Source organism: Cyanistes caeruleus, chromosome 6 (assembly GCF_971803275.1).
Source record: "Cyanistes caeruleus chromosome 6, bCyaCae1.hap1.1, whole genome shotgun sequence".
Classification (NCBI taxonomy): Eukaryota; Metazoa; Chordata; class Aves; order Passeriformes; family Paridae; genus Cyanistes; species Cyanistes caeruleus.
Window position 1 is genome coordinate 16,923,334 of NC_141706.1, and position 21,831 is coordinate 16,945,164.

Sequence of the window (21,831 nt, forward strand, 5' to 3'; positions counted from 1 at the left end):
GTCAGCAGCAGACCACCTACCAAAATACATTTTAAATGCAGCTCCAAGTTCTCCAAGAGCAAGTTTGAAGTGTAAATGGAGACACTCACACAAAATTACTACCAGGTGGTACTTTTGGCATTTCCTTGGGCTTTCCTCTTCATTTTTTTTTTATCTCTCACCTAAAGCAAGAGAAAAAACCCCAAACAAACACAACCGTTCAGGCAGAGAAAAGATGTGGTTGCTCTTGAAGAAAGCATTTCATTCTGCCTGGAGAAGAAGCTGCTGGGAAAAATATTAGCTTTTAGCAAAATGGCACTGTGCACTTGTTCTAGCACTGGGAGAAAGAACAGGCCCGTCTGTAAGGCTCCTGCAGCTCACCCTGGCTGAGGGTCATTGACCACTGAGCACTGCAGGCATCACTGGCAACAACGATGGTGGAAAATGGGGAGGGAGCAGGATAAATAAATGTTTGCCATTGCCTTAGCCAAAAAAACCCCAGACATCAAAAGCAACCCACCCTCAAAACAAAGCTATGAAAATAGTTTGCCTCTGAATTTAAAGAACTTCAATTAACTCTATGATGTCTGCTTTTGGTTCAGCATTCATCAATCTGAATTTGAATATGCACAGGGTAATGAAAGGTAACTGAAGCTTAAAAATCATGTCTATTGACTTGTGCATAGCCTATACTGAAGCACATTAAAAAGCAGCGTTTTGCTTGAAATCTGCACGGTATTAACTTCATTCAGTCTTACACTCACTAGGTAATTAAATACATGAAGAAATAGATTTTTATTTTTTTTATTAAGAATGCATTATTAATTAGGAAGGCATGGCTTTAACAGAGTCTGCTGATACCAACATTACTCAGCTAAGTTCAAAGTATGAACACAAGAACTTGATGACAGAAGCAATGTTCATCAGAGCCTCAACAAGAAAGTTGCAGTTCCAAGTTTTTCAGATGTCCTACACTTGCTAAGGCATCTCCAGAAAGAGGAGTCAACTGAAAATAGCACAGGAAATTTGAAACCCATTTCTCTTTTTGTCTTTTTTTCCTGAACTTTCTTGTGGGCAACAGAAAACTCCTAATATGTGGAATGCAATGTCGTTTTTATGCCAGAGTCATGAGTCATCCCCTCAGTTCCAACCTGATCCAATGCTCACTTGAATCTTGGAAAGGCTCAAATCAGCAAGATGAAATTTCAATTGTATTCATGAAAGGAGCTCTTTACTCTCCATTCCCCTCCCTCCCCCAAATACATCAGCACCAAGTGAGAAAGGCTCAATTTGAAAAATAATTATTACACAATTAAACTTGGACATAGCTAGTTTGCTACAAGTTCCAGCAGACAGACAAATGAGAGCAGAATCAGAGGTTATCAACCTCAATAGAAATTCCAGCTCATGCTTTCCCCAAAAGCCTCATTTAATTTATCCAGGATTAAAAAATAAAAGAGAAATGAAAAAAACCACATAAAAGCATTTCACATAGTATATAGTGAAATGCTATCGTTTCCACCTGAAATATTCATCATCATTATTATGTTTTTCCATAGTAAATTACAAAGTCTCCTGCACCCATCTTCCCAATATCTCATTCTAAGTGCTTGCTACTTTAATCCCTTAGGAAGCAAAAGGAGCCCCAGGTGTCTCTGGATCAACAGAAACTAAACAACACAGCTTGACAAAGTATATTAAATTGTCAATCAAGTCAATAAAGGTTTTCCACTCCAGAGATAGCTATCACCAGCTGATGAATTTGGCTAGGGCAGGTTTAGTGAAGAAAAACTAGGTCTTTATTACCAAATCAGTTAGGAGTTGTTCTACCGTACTGCCCGTAGGATGGGAGTATAAACACCATATTCTTCACAGCCTCATCCACAAAGAATTCCACCTTCAAATTAAGGCTGCTTTGGAGTTGGACCAAACCAATGAAAACTCACTCATCAAACACAGTGATGGCAGCATGCTCAGTCTTTGCAATACAAAACTGGCAACTAACAGCACATTCCTGATCACATCTCCAAGGCTGAGTGTACAGAACTGCAGTGGTGGCCAGGCCCTCGCTGACTGCCAAACCTCCAGCCATCATCCCTTCCTCTCACAGCGACAGGGCAGAAAATAACAACAGCAGAAACTAGAAAGCTTAAGCTAAAATCACAAAGGTCATTGATGAAACAGACTGGAGTGCTTTAGAAACTAGCACGCAGATTTAACTGAAAACAAATCTTATTGATCACCAATTACAATGAATACTTAATTCTATCATTCTGCATTATTATTAGACAGTCAGAGACAGCCAAGCTGACCTCAAGCATGCTGAAGCATCGGGGCCAAGCAGTGCACATCTTCCCAGGAGCTGATTTACCCATCGTTCTCAAGTCAATTCACCTGCACACAGCCCCACCGTACAACTGCTAGGCTGCAAAATAAAAAAATAGCTCTGCTTAAGAGTCAAACCCCAGGACATAGACCATATGAAAGGAAGAATGAAACCTGCAGCATTTGGTTGACCTTCAATGCCCTGAGAAGATGACAAATTCCCCAAGATGAACAAGTGCCCAAAATACAAAGCAAAGGACTGACTTTTAGGGATCAAATGTTAAATAGGCCTGCGAAATTGGAGTTGTTAGGTTGCACATGAAAGAAGGGAAAAAAGAAAAAACCACCCCAACCCTCAACTGCAATTTTACATCCCTCTTGGAAAATTTGCTTTAATAAGAGAGAGGAATGGATACAACCTTCCCCTCACCTGGAGATTTTAATCAATTCAAGCCATTTCAAATCTGGCAAGAAAGCCCTACCACAGTCCCCATCAAACAACATTGCCTTTCATTTTTGCTTCTCATGACTACTTCAGAGCAGTCTAAATAACAGCAAAGAAGGAAATTCAAGCTGCAATTAAAACACTAAGCTCTGGAATCCCACATTGCCTTCAAACACCTGCATGAAACACTAACTTCATGCTCTATGCTCCCTGCTTTCTTCTAGTTTACTGCACAGTGCATTATTTACATAAAACAGAATTTCTTCTGTGGGAAAGGCTTGCATGGTACTTCAAAGCCTGAATAAATCAGGGACTGCAGCTTGAACTAACAAAAAAATCATCCAAAAAATTCCTTTCAATATCTGCATTGTATTACCTTATCATGCTACCTGTCTAGCTGAGTTATTCAGGTATCCACACCAGAAATGACAGACAATGTCTCTCTATGATGATGTGATGTTACTTCAAATGAAAAAAAACAATAAATAAAAATCACAGATTAATTTCCCATACAAATGATGACTCACTACTCCCAAATCCTTCCTTATAGCAGGATGCTCACTTCAGTCTGGAAGTCTTCATGTTGCAGCCTGCAGGAATCAGCTTATTTCCTGTCAAGGGCTGGAAAGCCTTACAGGAACTGGTTTTGGTTGAAGAACTTCTCCAAGGTGCTTACCTGTGGGACTTATCCAGGTAAGGGATGTTAGCTCCCTCTTCTTTGAGGTTCAGTGTCCAACCACTCCTACTGCTGGTAAGAAGAACAGAAGAAACATCTGCCCATAGCAAGGACTGCACTGGTGGGCAAAGTCCAAATTCCATCCTTCAGGGAAAAAGAAACAAAGACTGAGGAATTCATGTCTGTTCAAAATTTCATCCTTGACTACTGAAAGCATTGGAAGCACATGTGTATGTTTAAAAATGGAATTGTCCTCATTTAAGAATAAAAATAATTTCATCCCATCACCATTTTTCTTGGTCCAATCCTGAACTGCAGATCCAAACAGCTGAGAAAGCATGGAATAGTCTGCTGGACAGCATTAAAATGAGCAACTCCTGTATCTTCCTAAGATAAGAACACAAATCACAAAGAAAGGCACTCTGAGAAAAAATTTCTTAGAGGAAGACCTCAATTATTTTCCAGCAAGGCAGGTAATATGCATTTGGCTATTTGTTAGAAAAAAAACCAAAAAACAAACCTGTTTTTATACAAGATTTTACTCATATATTAACTATCACATATTTTGCAAAACAAAAAGAGACCACAGCAAAGTAAAATCCCAATTTTTTCCTATATTTAAGCTGTGATAGTATGTCTGAAATGGGAATCCAGAGCCTCACCAGATTAATATCACCACTTGGACCAGAGAATTTGCCATATCCACTTCTTCTGGTTTCGTTCAGTTGGAGCTTCTGTTTGTACAGTGATGATGGCTCTTGAACATTCAGGGATTTAAAGTAGTCCCTGAAGAGATGGCTGACAAAAATATGATGTTACTTTCAAGATGCTTTTTAATTATTTCGACCCTCATCCAGAACCTTCTGAGGAGACTTGAAGAATTTTGAGGAATTTTTCTTAGATTTTGTGGAAACTTGTGGAGGTTTTGTGGGATTTTTGTGTGATTTTGTGGGATATTGAGGCGATTTAGGGATCTTGAGGGATTTTTCATGTATTTTGTGGGAATTTGTGGAGATTTGGTGGGATATTTTTCTAGAATTTTGTGGTATTTTGAAAAGATTTAGGGAATTTTGTGGTGTTTTTTCTTGAATTTTGTGGGAAACTGTGCTGATTTTATGGGGCGTTTCTGGAATTTGGTCGAGTTTTCAGAAGATTTAGGGATTTTTGTGGGATGTTCTGGGAATTGGTGGAGATTTTGTGGGACATTCCTGTGAATTGGTAGGGTTTTGAAATGAGTTAGGGAGTTTTGTGGGACTTTTCTGGAATTTGGTGGGGTTTTTCTGGAATTGTGTGGGATTCTGAGGAGACTTGAAGAATTTTGAGGAATTTGTTTTAGATTTTGTGGGAATTTGTGAAGATTCTGTGGGATTTTACTGGAATTTGGTGGGCCTTTTCAAGGACGTTGTGTGGTTTTGAGGAGACTTGAAGAATTTTGAGGAATTTTTCTTAGATTTTGTGGAAACTTGTGGAGGTTTTGTGTGATTTTTGTGTGATTTTGTGGGATATTGAGGCGATTTAGGGATCTTGAGGGATTTTTCATGTATTTTGTGGGAATTTGTGGAGATTTGGTGGGATATTTTTCTAGAATTTGGTCGTGTTTTGAGAAGATTTAGCGAATTATGTGGGATTTTTCTTGGAATTTTGTTGGATATTGAGGAGATTTTGTGGGTGGTTTGTGGATCTTTGAGGGACTTTTCTGGAATTTGGTGAGATTCTGTAGAGAACTGACAAATTATCAGGGATTTTTCATGTATTCTGTGGGAATTTGTGGAGATTTGGTGGGATTTTTGTGGATTTTGGCCGTGTTTTGAGAAGACTTAGGGAATTTTGTGGGACTTTTCTGGGATTTTGTTGGGTATTGAGGACATTTTGTGGGATGTTTCTGGAATTTGGTGGGGCTTTTCAAGAATTTTGTGTTATTTTGAAAAGATTTAGGGAATTTTGTGGTGTTTTTTCTTGAATTTTGTGGGAAACTGTGCTGATTTTATGGGGCGTTTCTGGAATTTGGTCGAGTTTTCAGAAGATTTAGGGATTTTTGTGGGATTTTTGTGGGATGTTCTGGGAATTGGTGGAGATTTTGTGGGACATTCCTGTGAATTGGTAGGGTTTTGAAATGATTTAGGGAGTGTTGTGGGACTTCTCTGGAATTTTGTGTGTTTTTTATGGAATTGTGTGGGATTCTGAGGAGACTTGAAGAATTTTGAGGAATTTGTTTTAGATTTTGTGGGAATTTGTGAAGATTCTGTGGGATTTTTCTGGAATTTGGTGGGCCTTTTCACAAACTTTGTGTGGTTTTGAGGAGACTTGAAGAATTTTGAGGAATTTTTCTTAGATTTTGTGGAAACTTGTGGAGGTTTTGTGTGATTTTTGTGTGATTTTGTGGGATATTGAGGCGATTTATGGATCTTGAGGGATTTCTCATGTATTTTGTGGGAATTTGTGGAGATTTGGTGGGATATTTTTCTAGAATTTGGTCGTGTTTTGAGAAGATTTAGGGAATTATGTGGGATTTTTCCTGGAATTTTGTTGGATATTGAGGAGATTTTGTGGGTGGTGTGTGGAACTTTGGGGGACTTTTCTGGAATTTGGTGAGATTCTGTAGAGAACTGACGAATTATCAGGGGTATTTTCATGTATTCTGTGGGAATTTGTGGAGATTTGGTGGGATTTTTGTGGATTTTGGCCATGTTTTGAGAAGATTTAGGGAATTTTGTGGGACTTTTCTGGGATTTTGTTGGGTATTGAGGAAATTTTGTGGGATGTTTCTGGAATTTGGTGGGGCTTTTCAAGAATTTTGTGGTATTTTGAAAAGATTTAGGGAATTTTGTGGTGTTTTTTCTTGAATTTTGTGGGAAACTGTGCTGATTTTATGGGGCGTTTCTGGAATTTGGTCAAGTTTTCAGAAGATTTAGGGATTTTTCTGGGATTTCTGTGGGATGTTCTGGGAATTGGTGTAGATTTTGTGGGACATTCCTGTGAATTGGTAGGGTTTTGAAATGATTGAGGGAGTTTTGTGGGACTTCTCTGGAATTTGGTGTGTTTTTTCTGGAATTGTGTGGGATTCTGAGGAGACTTGAAGAATTTTGAGGAATTTTTCTTAGATTTTGTGGAAACTTGTGGAGGTTTTGGGTGATTTTTGTGTGATTTTGTGGGATATTGAGGAGATTTAGGGATCTTGAGGGATTTCTCATGTATTTTGTGGGAATTTGTGGAGATTTGGTGGGATATTTTTCTAGAATTTGGTCGTGTTTTGAGAAGATTTAGGGAATTTTGTGGGATTTTTCCTGGAATTTTGTTGGATACTGGGGAGATTTTGTGGGTGTTTTGTGGAACTTTGAGGGACTTTTCTGGAATTTGGTGAGATTCTGTAGAGAACTGACAAATTATCAGGGATTTTTCATGTATTCTGTGGGAATTTGTGGAGATTCGGTGGGATTTTTGAGGATTTTGGCCGTGTTTTGAGAAGATTTAGGGAATTTTGTGGGACTTTTCTGGGATTTTGTTGGATATTGAGGACATTTTGTGGGATGTTTGTGGAACTTTGAGGGACTTTTCTGGAATTTGGTGAGATTCTGTAGAGAAGTGACGAATTATCAGGGATTTTTCATGTATTCTGTGGGAATTTGTGGAGATTCGGTGGGATTTTTGTGGATTTTGGCCGTGTTTTGAGAAGATTTAGAGAATTTTGTGGGATTTTTCCTGGAATTTTGTTGGATACTGGGGAGATTTTGTGGGATGTTTGTGGAACTTTGAGGGACTTTTTAGGAATTTGGTGAGATTCTGTAGAGAACTGACGAATTATCAGGGATTTGTCATGTATTCTGTGGGAATTTGTGGAGATTCTGTGGGATTTTTCTGGAATTTGGTAGAGTTTTGAGAAGATTTAGGGAATTTTGTGGGACTTTTCTGGGATTTTGTTGGATATTGAGGACATTTTGTGGGATGTTTCTGGAATTTGGTGGGGCTTTTCAAGAATTTTGTGGTATTTTGAAAAGATTTAGGGAATTTTGTGGTGTTTTTTCTTGAATTTTGTGGGAAACTGTGCTGATTTTATGGGGCGTTTCTGGAATTTGGTCGAGTTTTCAGAAGTGTTAGGGATTTTTGTGAGATTTTTGTGGGATGTTCTGGGAATTGGTGGAGATTTTGTGGGACATTCCTGTGAATTGGTAGGGTTTTGAAATGATTGAGGGAGTTTTGTGGGACTTCTCTGGAATTTGGTGTGTTTTTTCTGGAATTGTGTGGGATTCTGAGGAGACTTGAAGAATTTTGAGGAATTTTTCTTAGATTTTGTGGAAACTTGTGGAGGTTTTGGGTGATTTTTGTGTGATTTTGTGGGATATTGAGGAGATTTAGGGATCTTGAGGGATTTCTCATGTATTTTGTGGGAATTTGTGGAGATCTGGTGGGATATTTTTCTAGAATTTGGTCGTGTTTTGAGAAGATTTAGGGAATTTTGTGGGATTTTTCCTGGAATTTTGTTGGATACTGGGGAGATTTTGTGGGTGTTTTGTGGAACTTTGAGGGACTTTTCTGGAATTTGGTGAGATTCTGTAGAGAACTGACAAATTATCAGGGATTTTTCATGTATTCTGTGGGAATTTGTGGAGATTCGGTGGGATTTTTGAGGATTTTGGCCGTGTTTTGAGAAGATTTAGGGAATTTTGTGTGATTTTTCTGGGATTTTGTTGGATATTGAGGACATTTTGTGGGATGTTTGTGGAACTTTGAGGGACTTTTCTGGAATTTGGTGAGATTCTGTAGAGAACTGACGAATTATCAGGGATTTTTCATGTATTCTGTGGGAATTTGTGGAGATTCGGTGGGATTTTTGAGGATTTTGGCCGTGTTTTGAGAAGATTTAGAGAATTTTGTGGGATTTTTCCTGGAATTTTGTTGGATACTGGGGAGATTTTGTGGGATGTTTGTGGAACTTTGAGGGACTTTTTAGGAATTTGGTGAGATTCTGTAGAGAACTGACGAATTATCAGGGATTTGTCATGTATTCTGTGGGAATTTGTGGAGATTCTGTGGGATTTTTCTGGAATTTGGTAGAGTTTTGAGAAGATTTAGGGAATTTTGTGGGACTTTTCTGGGATTTTGTTGGGTATTGAGGACATTTTGTGGGATGTTTCTGGAATTTGGTGGGGCTTTTCAAGAATTTTGTGGTATTTTGAAAAGATTTAGGGAATTTTGTGGTGTTTATTCTTGAATTTTGTGGGAAACTGTGCTGATTTTATGGGGCGTTTCTGGAATTTGGTCGAGTTTTCAGAAGTGTTAGGGATTTTTGTGAGATTTTTGTGGGATGTTCTGGGAATTGGTGGAGATTTTGTGGGACATTCCTGTGAATTGGTAGGGTTTTGAAATGATTGAGGGAGTTTTGTGGGACTTCTCTGGAATTTTGTGTGTTTTTTCTGGAATTGTGTGGGATTCTGAGGAGACTTGAAGAATTTTGAGGAATTTGTTTTAGATTTTGTGGGAATTTGTGGAGATTCTGTGGGATTTTTCTGGAATTTGGTGGGCCTTTTCAAGGACTTTGTGTGGTTTTGAGGAGACTTGAAGACTTTTGAGGAATTTTTCTTAGATTTTGTGGTAACTTGTGGAGGTTTTGTGGGATTTTTGTGGAATTTTGTGGGATATTGAGGCGATTTCGGGATCTTGAGGGATTTTTCATGTATTTTGTGGGAATTTGTGGAGATTTGGTGGGATATTTTTCTAGAATTTGGTCGTGTTTTGAGAAGATTTAGGGAATTTTGTGGGATTTTTCCTGGAATTTTGTTGGATACTGGGGAGATTTTGTGGGTGTTTTGTGGAACTTTGAGGGACTTTTCTGGAATTTGGTGAGATTCTGTAGAGAACTGACAAATTATCAGGGATTTTTCATGTATTCTGTGGGAATTTGTGGAGATTCGGTGGGATTTTTGAGGATTTTGGCCGTGTTTTGAGAAGATTTAGGGAATTTTGTGTGATTTTTCTGGGATTTTGTTGGATATTGAGGAGATTTTGTGGGATGTTTGTGGAACTTTGAGGGACTTTTCTGGAATTTGGTGAGATTCTGTAGAGAACTGACGAATTATCAGGGATTTTTCATGTATTCTGTGGGAATTTGTGGAGATTCGGTGGGATTTTTGTGGATTTTGGCCGTGTTTTGAGAAGATTTAGAGAATTTTGTGGGATTTTTCCTGGAATTTTGTTGGATACTGGGGAGATTTTGTGGGATGTTTGTGGAACTTTGAGGGACTTTTTAGGAATTTGGTGAGATTCTGTAGAGAACTGACGAATTATCAGGGATTTGTCATGTATTCTGTGGGAATTTGTGGAGATTCTGTGGGATTTTTCTGGAATTTGGTAGAGTTTTGAGAAGATTTAGGGAATTTTGTGGGACTTTTCTGGGATTTTGTTGGGTATTGAGGACATTTTGTGGGATGTTTCTGGAATTTGGTGGGGCTTTTCAAGAATTTTGTGGTATTTTGAAAAGATTTAGGGAATTTTGTGGTGTTTTTTCTTGAATTTTGTGGGAAACTGTGCTGATTTTATGGGGTGTTTCTGGAATTTGGTCGAGTTTTCAGAAGTGTTAGGGATTTTTGTGAGATTTTTGTGGGATGTTCTGGGAATTGGTGGAGATTTTGTGGGACATTCCTGTGAATTGGTAGGGTTTTGAAATGATTTAGGGAGTTTTGTGGGACTTCTCAGGAATTTTGTGTGTTTTTTCTGGAATTGTGTGGGATTCTGAGGAGACTTGAAGAATTTTGAGGAATTTGTTTTAGATTTTGTGGGAATTTGTGGAGATTCTGTGGGATTTTTCTGGAATTTGGTGGGCCTTTTCAAGGACTTTGTGTGGTTTTGAGGAGACTTGAAGACTTTTGAGGAATTTTTCTTAGATTTTGTGGTAACTTGTGGAGGTTTTGTGGGATTTTTGTGGAATTTTGTGGGATATTGAGGCGATTTCGGGATCTTGAGGGATTTTTCATGTATTTTGTGGGAATTTGTGGAGATTTGGTGGGATATTTTTCTAGAATTTGGTCGTGTTTTGAGAAGATTTAGGGAATTTTGTGTGATTTTTCTTGAATTTTGTGGGATATTGAGGAGATTTTGTGGGATGTTTGTGGAACTTTGAGGGACTTTTCTGGAATTTGGTGAGATTCTGTAGAGAACTGACGAATTATCAGGGGTATTTTCATGTATTCTGTGGGAATTTGTGGAGATTCGGTGGGATTTTTGTGGATTTTGGCCATGTTTTGAGAAGATTTAGGGAATTTTGTGGGACTTTTCTGGGATTTTGTTGGGTATTGAGGAAATTTTGTGGGATGTTTCTGGAATTTGGTGGGGCTTTTCAAGAATTTTGTGGTATTTTGAAAAGATTTAGGGAATTTTGTGGTGTTTTTTCTTGAATTTTGTGGGAAACTGTGCTGATTTTATGGGGCGTTTCTGGAATTTGGTCGAGTTTTCAGAAGATTTAGGGATTTTTGTGGCATTTTTGTGGGATGTTCTGGGAATTGGTGGAGATTTTGTGGGACATTCCGGTGAATTGGTAGGGTTTTGAAATGATTTAGGGAGTTTTGTGGGACTTCTCTGGAATTTGGTGGGGTTTTTTATGGAATTGTGTGGGATTCTGAGGAAACTTGAAGAATTTTGAGGAACTTGTTTTAGATTTTGTGGGAATTTGTGAGATTCTGTGTTATTTTACTGGAATTTGGTGGTTTTTTTCAAGGACTTTTTGTAGTTTTGCGGAGACTTGAAGAATTTTGAGGAATTTTTCTTAGATTTTGTGGAAACTTGTGGAGGTTTTGTGTGATTTTTGTGTGATTTTTTGGGATATTGAGGCGATTTAGGGATCTTGAGGGATTTCTCATGTATTTTGTGGGAATTTGTGGAGATTTGGTGGGATATTTTTCTAGAATTTGGTCGTGTTTTGAGATAATTTAGGGAATTTTGTGGTGTTTTTTCTTGAATTTTGTGGGAAACTGTGCTGATTTTATGGGGCGTTTCTGGAATTTGGTCAAGTTTTCAGAAGATTTAGGGAATTTTGTGAGATTTTTCCTGGAATTTTGTTGGATATTAGGGAGATTTTGTGGGATGCTTGTGGAACTTTGAGGGACTTTTCTGGAATTTGGTGAGATTCTGTAGAGAACTGACGAATTATCAGGGATTTTTCATGTATTCTGTGGGAATTTGTGGAGATTTGGTGGGATTTTTCTGGAATTTGGCCGTGTTTTGAGAAGATTTAGAGAATTTTGTGGGATTTTTCTTGAATTTTGTTGGATATTGAGGAGATTTTGTGGGATGTTTGTGGAACTTTGAGGGACTTTTCTGGAATTCGGTGAGATTCTGTAGAGAACTGACGAATTATCAGGGATTTTTCATGTATTCTGTGGGAATTTGTGGAGATTCGGTGGGATTTTTATGGAATTTTGGTTGTGTTTTGAGAAAATTTAAGGAATTTTGTGGGATTTTTCTGGGATTTTGTTGGATATTGGGGAGATTTTGTGGGATGTTTCTGGAATTTGGTGGGGCTTTTCAAGAATTTTGTGGTATTTTGAAAAGATTTAGGGAATTTTGTGGTGTTTTTTCTTGAATTTCGTTGGAAACTGTGCTGATTTTATGGGGCGTTTCTGGAATTTGGTCGAGTTTTCAGAAGATTTAGGGATTTTTGTGAGATTTTTGTGGGATGTTCTGGGTATTGGTGGAGATTTTGTGGGACATTCCTGTGAATTGGTAGGGTTTTGAAATGATTTAGGGAGTTTTGTGGGACTTCTCTGGAATTTTGTGGGGTTTTTCTGGAATTGTGTGGTTTTGAGGAGACTTGAAGAATTTTGAGGAATTTTTCTTAGATTTTGTGGAAACTTGTGGAGGTTTTGTGGGATTTTTGTGTGATTTTGTGGGATATTGAGGCGATTTAGGGATCTTGAGGGATTTTTCATGTATTTTGTGGGAATTTGTGGAGATTCGGTGGGATATTTTTCTGGAATTTGGTCGTGTTTTGAGAAGATTGAGGGAATTTTGTGGGATTTGTCTTGAATTTTGTGGGATATTGAGGAGATTTTGTGGGATGTTTGTGGAACTTTGGGGGACTTTTCTGGAATTTGGTGAGATTCTGTAGAGAAGTGACGAATTATCAGGGATTTTTCATGTATTCTGTGGGAATTTGTGGAGATTTGGTGGGATTTTTGTGGGTTAAAACACGACCAAATTCTAGAAAAATATCCCACCAAATCTCCACAAATTCCCACAAAATACATGAGAAATCCCTCAAGATCCCTAAATCGCCTCAATATCCCACAAAATCCCACAAAAATCACACAAAACCTCCACAAGTTTCCACAAAATCTAAGAAAAATTCCTCAAAATTCTTCAAGTCTCCTCAAAACCACACAAAGTTCGTGAAAAGGCCCACCAAATTCCAGAAAAATCCCACAGAATATCCACAAATTCCCACAAAAATCTAAATCAAATTCCTCAAAATTCTTCAAGTCTCCTCAGAATCCCACACAATTCCAGAAAAAACACACAAAATTCCAGAGAAGTCCCACAAAACTCCATAAATCATTTCAAAAATCTACCAATTCACAGGAATGTCCCACAAAATCTCTACCAATTCCCAGAACATCCCACAAAAATTTCACAAAAATCCCTAAATCTTCTGAAAACTCGACCAAATTCCAGAAACGCCCCATAAAATCAGCACAGTTTCCCACAAAATTCAAGAAAAAACACCACAAAATACCCTAAATCTTTTCAAAATACCACAAAATTCTTGAAAAGCCCCACCAAATTCCAGAAACATCCCACAAAATGTCCTCAATATCCAACAAAATCCCAGAAAAATCACACAAAATTCCCTAAATCTTCTCAAAACTCTACCAAATTCCAGAAAAATCCCACCAAATCTCCACAAATTCCCACAGAATAAATGAAAAATCCCTGATAATTTGTCAGTTCTCTACAGAATCTCACCAAATTCCAGAAAAGTCCCTCAAAGTTCCACAAACCACCCACAAAATCTCCCCAGTATCCAACAAAATTCCAGGAAAAATCCCACAAAATTCCCTAAATCTTCTCAAAACACGACCAAATTCTAGAAAAATATCCCACCAAATCTCCACAAATTCCCACAAAATACATGAGAAATCCCTCAAGATCCCTAAATCGCCTCAATATCCCACAAAATCACACAAAAATCCCACAAAACCTCCACAAGTTTCCACAAAATCTAAGAAAAATTCCTCAAAATTCTTCAAGTCTCCTCAAAACCACACAAAGTTCGTGAAAAGGCCCACCAAATTCCAGAAAAATCCCACAGAATCTCCACAAATTCCCACAAAAATCTAAATCAAATTCCTCAAAATTCTTCAAGTCTCCTCAGAATCCCACACAATTCCAGAAAAAACACACAAAATTCCAGAGAAGTCCCACAAAACTCCCTAAATCATTTCAAAACCCTACCAATTCACAGGAATGTCCCACAAAATCTCCACCAATTCCCAGAACAGCCAACAAAAATCTCACAAAAATCCCTAAATCTTCTGAAAACTCGACCAAATTCCAGAAACGCCCCATAAAAACAGCACAGTTTCCCACAAAATTCAAGAAAAAACACCACACAATTCCCTAAATCTTTTCAAAATACCACAAAATTCTTGAAAACCCCCACCAAATTCCAGAAACATCCCACAAAATCTCCCCAATATCCAACAAAATTCCAGGAAAAATCACAGAAAATTCCCTAAATCTTCTCAAAACACGGCCAAAATCCACAAAAATCCCACCGAATCTCCACAAATTCCCACAAAATACATGAAAAATCCCTCAAGATCCCTAAATCGCCTCAATATCCCACAAAATCACACAAAAATCACACAAAACCTCCACAAGTTTCCACAAAATCTAAGAAAAATTCCACAAAATTCTTCAAGTCTCCTCAAAACCACACAAAGTCCTTGAAAAGGCCCACCAAATTCCAGAAAAATAACACAGAATCTCCACAAATTCCCACAAAAATCTAAATCAAATTCCTCAAAATTCTTCAAGTCTCCTCAGAATCCCACACAATTCCAGAAAAACCCCACCAAATTCCAGAGAAGTCCCACAAAACTCCCTAAATCATTTCAAAACCCTACCAATTCACAGGAATGTCCCACAAAATCTCTACCAATTCCCAGAACATCCCAAAAAAATCTCACAAAAATCCCTAAATCTTCAGAAAACTCGACCAAATTCCAGAAACGCCCCATTAAATCAGCACAGTTTCCCACAAAATTCAAGAAAAAACACCACAAAATTCCCTAAATCTTTTCAAAATACCACAAAATTCTTGAAAAGCCCAACCAAATTCCAGAAACATCCCACAAAATGTACTCAATATCCAACAAAATCCCAGAAAAATCACACAAAATTCCCTAAATTTTCTCAAAACATAACCAAAATTCCAGAAAAATCCCACCAAATCTCCACAAATTCCCACAGAATACGTGAAAAATCCCTGATAATTCGTCAGTTCTCTACAGAATCTCACCAAATTCCAGAAAAGTCCCTCAAAGTTCCACAAACATCCCACAAAATCTCCTCAATATCCAACAAAATTCAAGAAAAATCACACAAAATTCTCTATATCGTCTCAAAACACGACCAAATTCTAGAAAAATATCCCACCAAATCTCCACAAATTCCCAGAGAATACATGAAAAATCCCTGATAATTCGTCAGTTCTCTACAGAATCTCACCAAATTCCAGAAAAGTCCCCCAAAGTTCCACAAGCATCCCACAAAATCTCCCTAATATCCAAGAAAATTCCAGGAAAAATCTCACAAAATTCCCTAAATCTTCTGAAAACTTGACCAAATTCCAGAAACGCCCAATAAAATCAGCACAGTTTCCCACAAAATTCAAGAAAAAACACCACAAAATTCCCTAAATCTTCTCAAAACACGACCAAATTCTAGAAAATTATCCCACCAAATCTCTACAAATTCCCACAAAATACATGAAAAATCCCTCAAGATCCCGAAATCGCCTCAATATCCCACAAAATCACACAAAAATCACACAAAACCTCCACAAGTTTCCACAAAATCTAAGAAAAATTCCTCAAAATTCTTCAAGTCTCCTCAGAATCCCACACAATTCCAGAAAAAACACACAAAATTCCAGAGAAGTCCCACAAAACTCCCTAAATCATTTCAAAACCCTACCAATTCACAGGAATGTCCCACAAAATCTCCACCAATTCCCAGAACATCCCACAGAAATCCCACAAAAATCCCTAAATCTTCTGAAAACTCAACCAAATTCCAGAAACGCCCCATAAAATCAGCACAGTTTCCCACAAAATTCAAGAAAAAACACCACAAAATTCCCTAAATCTTTTCAAAATACCACAAAATTCTTGAAAAGCCCCACCAAATTCCAGAAACATCCCACAAAATGTCCTCAATATCCAACAAAATCCCAGAAAAATCAACCAAAATTCCCTAAATTTTCTCAAAACATAACCAAAATTCCAGAAAAATCCCACCAAATCTCCACAAATTCCCACAGAATACGTGAAAAATCCCTGATAATTCGTCAGTTCTCTACAGAATCTCACCAAATTCCAGAAAAGTCCCTCAAAGTTCCACAAACATCCCACAAAATCTCCTCAATATCCAACAAAATTCAAGAAAAATCCCACAAAATTCTCTAAATCTTCTCAAAACACGACCAAATTCTAGAAAAATATCCCACCAAATCTCCACAAATTCCCAGAAAATACATGAAAAATCCCTGATAATTCGTCAGTTCTCTACAGAATCTCACCAAATTCCAGAAAAGTCCCTCAAAGTTCCACAAGCATCCCACAAAATCTCCCTAATATCCAACAAAATTCCAGGAAAAATCTAACAAAATTCCCTAAATCTTCTGAAAACTTGACCAAATTCCAGAAATGCCCCATAAAATCAGCAGAGTTTCCCACAAAATTCAAGAAAAAACACCACAAAATTCCCTAAATCTTCTCAAAACACGACCAAATTCTAGAAAATTATCCCACCAAATCTCCACAAATTCCCACAAAATACATGAGAAATCCCTCAAGATCCCTAAATCGCCTCAATATCCCACAAAATCACACAAAAATCCCACAAAACCTCCACAAGTTTCCACAAAATCTAAGAAAAATTCCTCAAAATTCTTCAAGTCTCCTCAAAACCACACAAAGTTCGTGAAAAGGCCCACCAAATTCCAGAAAAATCCCACAGAATCTCCACAAATTCCCACAAAAATCTAAATCAAATTCCTCAAAATTCTTCAAGTCTTTTCAGAATCCCACACAATTCCAGAAAAAACACACAAAATTCCAGAGAAGTCCCACAAAACTCCCTAAATCATTTCAAAACCCTACCAATTCACAGGAATGTCCCACAAAATCTCTACCAATTCCCAGAACATCCCGCAAAAATCTCACAAAAATCCCTAAATCTTCTGAAAACTCGACCAAATTCCAGAAACGCCCCATAAAATCAGCACAGTTTCCCACAAAATTCAAGAAAAAACACCACAAAATTCCCTAAACCTTTTCAAAATACCACAAAATTCTTGAAAAGCCCCAACAAATTCCAGAAACATCCCACAAAATCTCCTCAATATCCAACAAAATCCCAGAAAAATCACACAAAATTCCCTAAATCTTCTCAAAACACGGCCAAAATCCTCAAAAATCCCACCGAATCTCAACAAATTCCCACAGAATACATGAAAAATCCCTGATAATTTGTCAGTTCTCTACAGAATCTCACCAAATTCCAGAAAAGTCCCTCAAAGTTCTACAAAACACCCACAAAATCTCCCCAGTATCCAACAAAATTCCAGGAAAAATCCCACAAAATTCCCTAAATCTTCTCAAAACACGACCAAATTCTAGAAAAATATCCCACCAAATCTCCACAAATTCCCACAGAATACATGAAAAATCCCTGATAATTCGTCAGTTCTCTACAGAATCTCACCAAATTCCAGAAAAGTCCCTCAAAGTTCCACAAACATCCCACAAAAATCTCACAAAAATCCCTAACGCTTCTGAAAACTCGACCAAATTCCAGAAACGCCCCATAAAATCAGCACAGTTTCCCACAAAATTCAAGAAAAAACACCACAAAATTCCCAAAATCTTTTGAAAATACAACAAAATTCTTGAAAAGCCCCACCAAATTCCAGAAACATCCCACAAAATGTCCTCAATACCCAACAAAATCCCAGAAAAATCCCACAAAATTCCCTAAATCTTCTCAAAACACAACCAAAATTCCAGAAAAATCCCACCGAATCTCCACAAATTCCCACAGAATACATGAAAATACCCCTGATAATTCGTCAGTTCTCTACAGAATCTCACCAAATTCCAGAAAAGTCCCTCAAAGTTCCACAAACATCCCACAAAATATCCCTAATATCCAACAAAATTCCAGGAAAAATCCCACAAAATTCCCTAAATCTTCTCAAAACACGGCCAAATTCTAGAAAAATATCCCACCAAATCTCCACAAATTCCCACAAAATACATGAGAAATCCCTCAAGATCCCTAAATCGCCTCAATATCCCACAAAATCACACAAAAATCACACAAAACCTCCACAAGTTTCCACAAAATCTAAGAAAAATTCCTCAAAATTCTTCAAGTCTCCTCAGAATCCCACACAATTCTTGAAAAAACACACAAAATTCCAGAGAAGTCCCACAAAACTCCCTAAATCATTTCAAAACCCTACCAATTCACAGGAATGTCCCAGAAAATCTCCACCAATTCCCAGAACATCCCACAGAAATCCCACAAAAATCCCTAAATCTTCTGAAAACTCGACCAAATTACAGAAACGCCCCATAAAATCAGCACAGTTTCCCACAAAATTCAAGAAAAAACACCACAAAATTCCCTAAACCTTTTCAAAATACCACAAAATTCCTGAAAAGCCCCACCAAATTCCAGAAACATCCCACAAAATGTCCTCAATATCCAACAAAATTCCAGGAAAAATCCCACAAAATTTCCTAAATCTTCTCAAAACACGACCAAAATGCACAAAAATCCCACCAAATCTCCACAAATTCCCACAGAATACATGAAAAATCCCTCAAGATCCCTAAATCGCCTCAATATCCCACAAAATCACACAAAAATCCCACAAAACCTCCACAAGTTTCCACAAAATCTAAGAAAAATTCCTCAAAATTCTTCAAGTCTCCTCAAAACCACACAAAGTTTGTGAAAAGGCCCACCAAATTCCAGAAAAATCCCACAGAATCTCCACAAATTCCCACTAAAATCTAAATCAAATTCCTCAAAATTCTTCAAGTCTCCTCAGAATCCCACACAATTCCAGAAAAAACACACAAAATTCCAGAGAAGTCCCACAAAACTCCCTAAATCATTTCAAAACCCTACCAATTCACAGGAATGTCCCACAAAATCTCTACCAATTCCCAGAACATCCCGCAAAAATCTCACAAAAATCCCTAAATCTTCTGAAAACTCGACCAAATTCCAGAAACGCCCCATAAAATCAGCACAGTTTCCCACAAAATTCAAGAAAAAACACCACAAAATTCCCTAAACCTTTTCAAAATACCACAAAATTCTTGAAAAGCCCCAACAAATTCCAGAAACATCCCACAAAATCTCCTCAATATCCAACAAAATCCCAGAAAAATCACACAAAATTCCCTAAATCTTCTCAAAACACGGCCAAAATCCTCAAAAATCCCACCGAATCTCAACAAATTCCCACAGAATACATGAAAAATCCCTGATAATTTGTCAGTTCTCTACAGAATCTCACCAAATTCCAGAAAAGTCCCTCAAAGTTCTACAAAACACCCACAAAATCTCCCCAGTATCCAACAAAATTCCAGGAAAAATCCCACAAAATTCCCTAAATCTTCTCAAAACACGACCAAATTCTAGAAAAATATCCCACCAAATCTCCACAAATTCCCACAAAATACATGAGAAATCCCTCAAGATCCCTAAATCGCCTCAATATCCCACAAAATCACACAAAAATCACACAAAACCTCCACAAGTTTCCACAAAATCTAAGAAAAATTCCTCAAAATTCTTCAAGTCTCCTCAGAATCCCACACAATTCCAGAAAAAACACACAAAATTCCAGAGAAGTCCCACAAAACTCCCTCAATCATTTCAAAACCCTACCAATTCACAGGAATGTCCCACAAAATCTCTACCAATTCCCAGAACATCCCACAAAAATCTCACAAAAATCCCTAAATCTTCTGAAAACTCGACCAAATTCCAGAAACGCCCCATAAAATCAGCACAGTTTCCCACAAAATTCAAGAAAAAACACCACAAAATTCCCTAAACCTTTTCAAAATACCACAAAATTCTTGAAGAGCCCCAACAAATTCCAGAAACATCCCACAAAATCTCCTCAATATCCAACAAAATTCAAGAAAAATCCCACAAAATTCTCTAAATCTTCTCAAAACACGGCCAAAATCCTCAAAAATCCCACCGAATCTCCACAAATTCCCACAGAATACATGAAAAATCCCTGATAATTCGTCAGTTCTCTACAGAATCTCACCAAATTCCAGAAAAGTCCCTCAAAGTTCCACAAACATCCCACAAAATCTCCCCAGTATCCAACAAAATTCAAGGAAAAATCCCACAAAATTCTCTAAATCTTCTCAAAACACGGCCAAAATCCTCAAAAATCCCACCGAATCTCCACAAATTCCCACAGAATACATGAAAAATCCCTGATAATTCGTCAGTTCTCTACAGAATCTCACCAAATTCCTAAAAAGTCCCTCAAAGTTCCACAAACATCCCAAAAAAGGTCCTCAATACCCAACAAAATCCCAGAAAAATCTCACAAAATTCCCTAAATTTTCTCAAAACACAACCAAAATTCCAGAAAAATCCCACCGCATCTCCACAAATTCCCACAGAATACATGAAAAATCCCTGATAATTCGTCAGTTCTCTACAGAATCTCACCAAATTGCAGAAAAGTCCCTCAAAGTTCCACAAACATCCCACAAAATCTCCTCAATATCCAACAAAATCCCAGAAAAATCACACAAAATTCCCTAAATCTTCTCAAAACACGACTAAATTCTAGAAAAATGTCCCACCAAATCTCCACAAAATCCCACAAAATACATTAAAAATCCCTCAAGATCCCTAAATCGCCTCAATATCCCAAAAAATCCCACAAAAATCACACAAAACCTCCACAAGTTTCCACAAAATCTAAGAAAAATTCCCACAAAATACTTCAAGTCTCCTCTGAATCCCACACAATTCCAGAAAAACCCCACAAAATTCCTGAGAAGTCCCACAAAACTCCCTAAATCATTTCAAAACCCTACCAATTCACAGGAATGTCCCACAAAATCTCCACCAATTCCCAGAACATCCCACAAAAATCTCACAAAAATCCCTAAATCTTCTGAAAACTCGACCAAATTCCAGAAACGCCCCATAAAATCAGCACAGTTTCCAAAAAAATTCAAGAAAAAACACCACAAAATTCCCTAAACCTTTTCAAAATACCACAAAATTCTTGAAGAGCCCCACCAAATTCCAGAAACATCCCACAAAATCTCCCCAGTATCCAACAAAATTCCAGGAAAAATCCCACAAATTTCTCTAAATCTTCTCAAAACACGACCAAATTCTAGAAAAATATCCCACCGAATCTCCACAAATTCCCACAGAATACATGAAAAATCCCTGATAATTCGTCAGTTCTCTACAGAATCTCACCAAATACCAGAAAAGTCCCCCAAAGTTCCACAAGCCTCCCACAAAATCTCCCTAATATCCAAGAAAATTCCAGGAAAAATCTCACAAAATTCCCTAAATCTTCTGAAAACTTGACCAAATTCCAGAAACGCCCCATAAAATCAGCACAGTTTCCCACAAAATTCAAGAAAAAACAACACAAAATTCCCTAAATCTTCTCAAAACTCTACCAAATTCCAGAAGCATCCCACAGAATCTCCACAAATTCCCACAGAATACATGAAAAATCCCTGATAATTTGTCAGTTCTCTACAGAATCACACCAAATTCCAGAAAAGTCCCTCAAAGTTCCACAAACATCCCACAAAAATCTCACAAAAATCCCTAACACTTCTGAAAACTCGACCAAATTCCAGAAACGCCCAATAAAATCAGCACAGTTTCCCACAAAATTCAAGAAAAAACACCACACAATTCCCTAAATCTTTTCAAAATACAACAAAATTCTTGAAAACCCCCACCAAATTCCAGAAACATCCCACAAAATCTCCCCAATATCCAACAAAATTCCAGGAAAAATCACAGAAAATTCCCTAAATCTTCTCAAAACTCTACCAAAATCCACAAAAATCCCACAGAATCTCCACAAATTCCCACTGAATACATG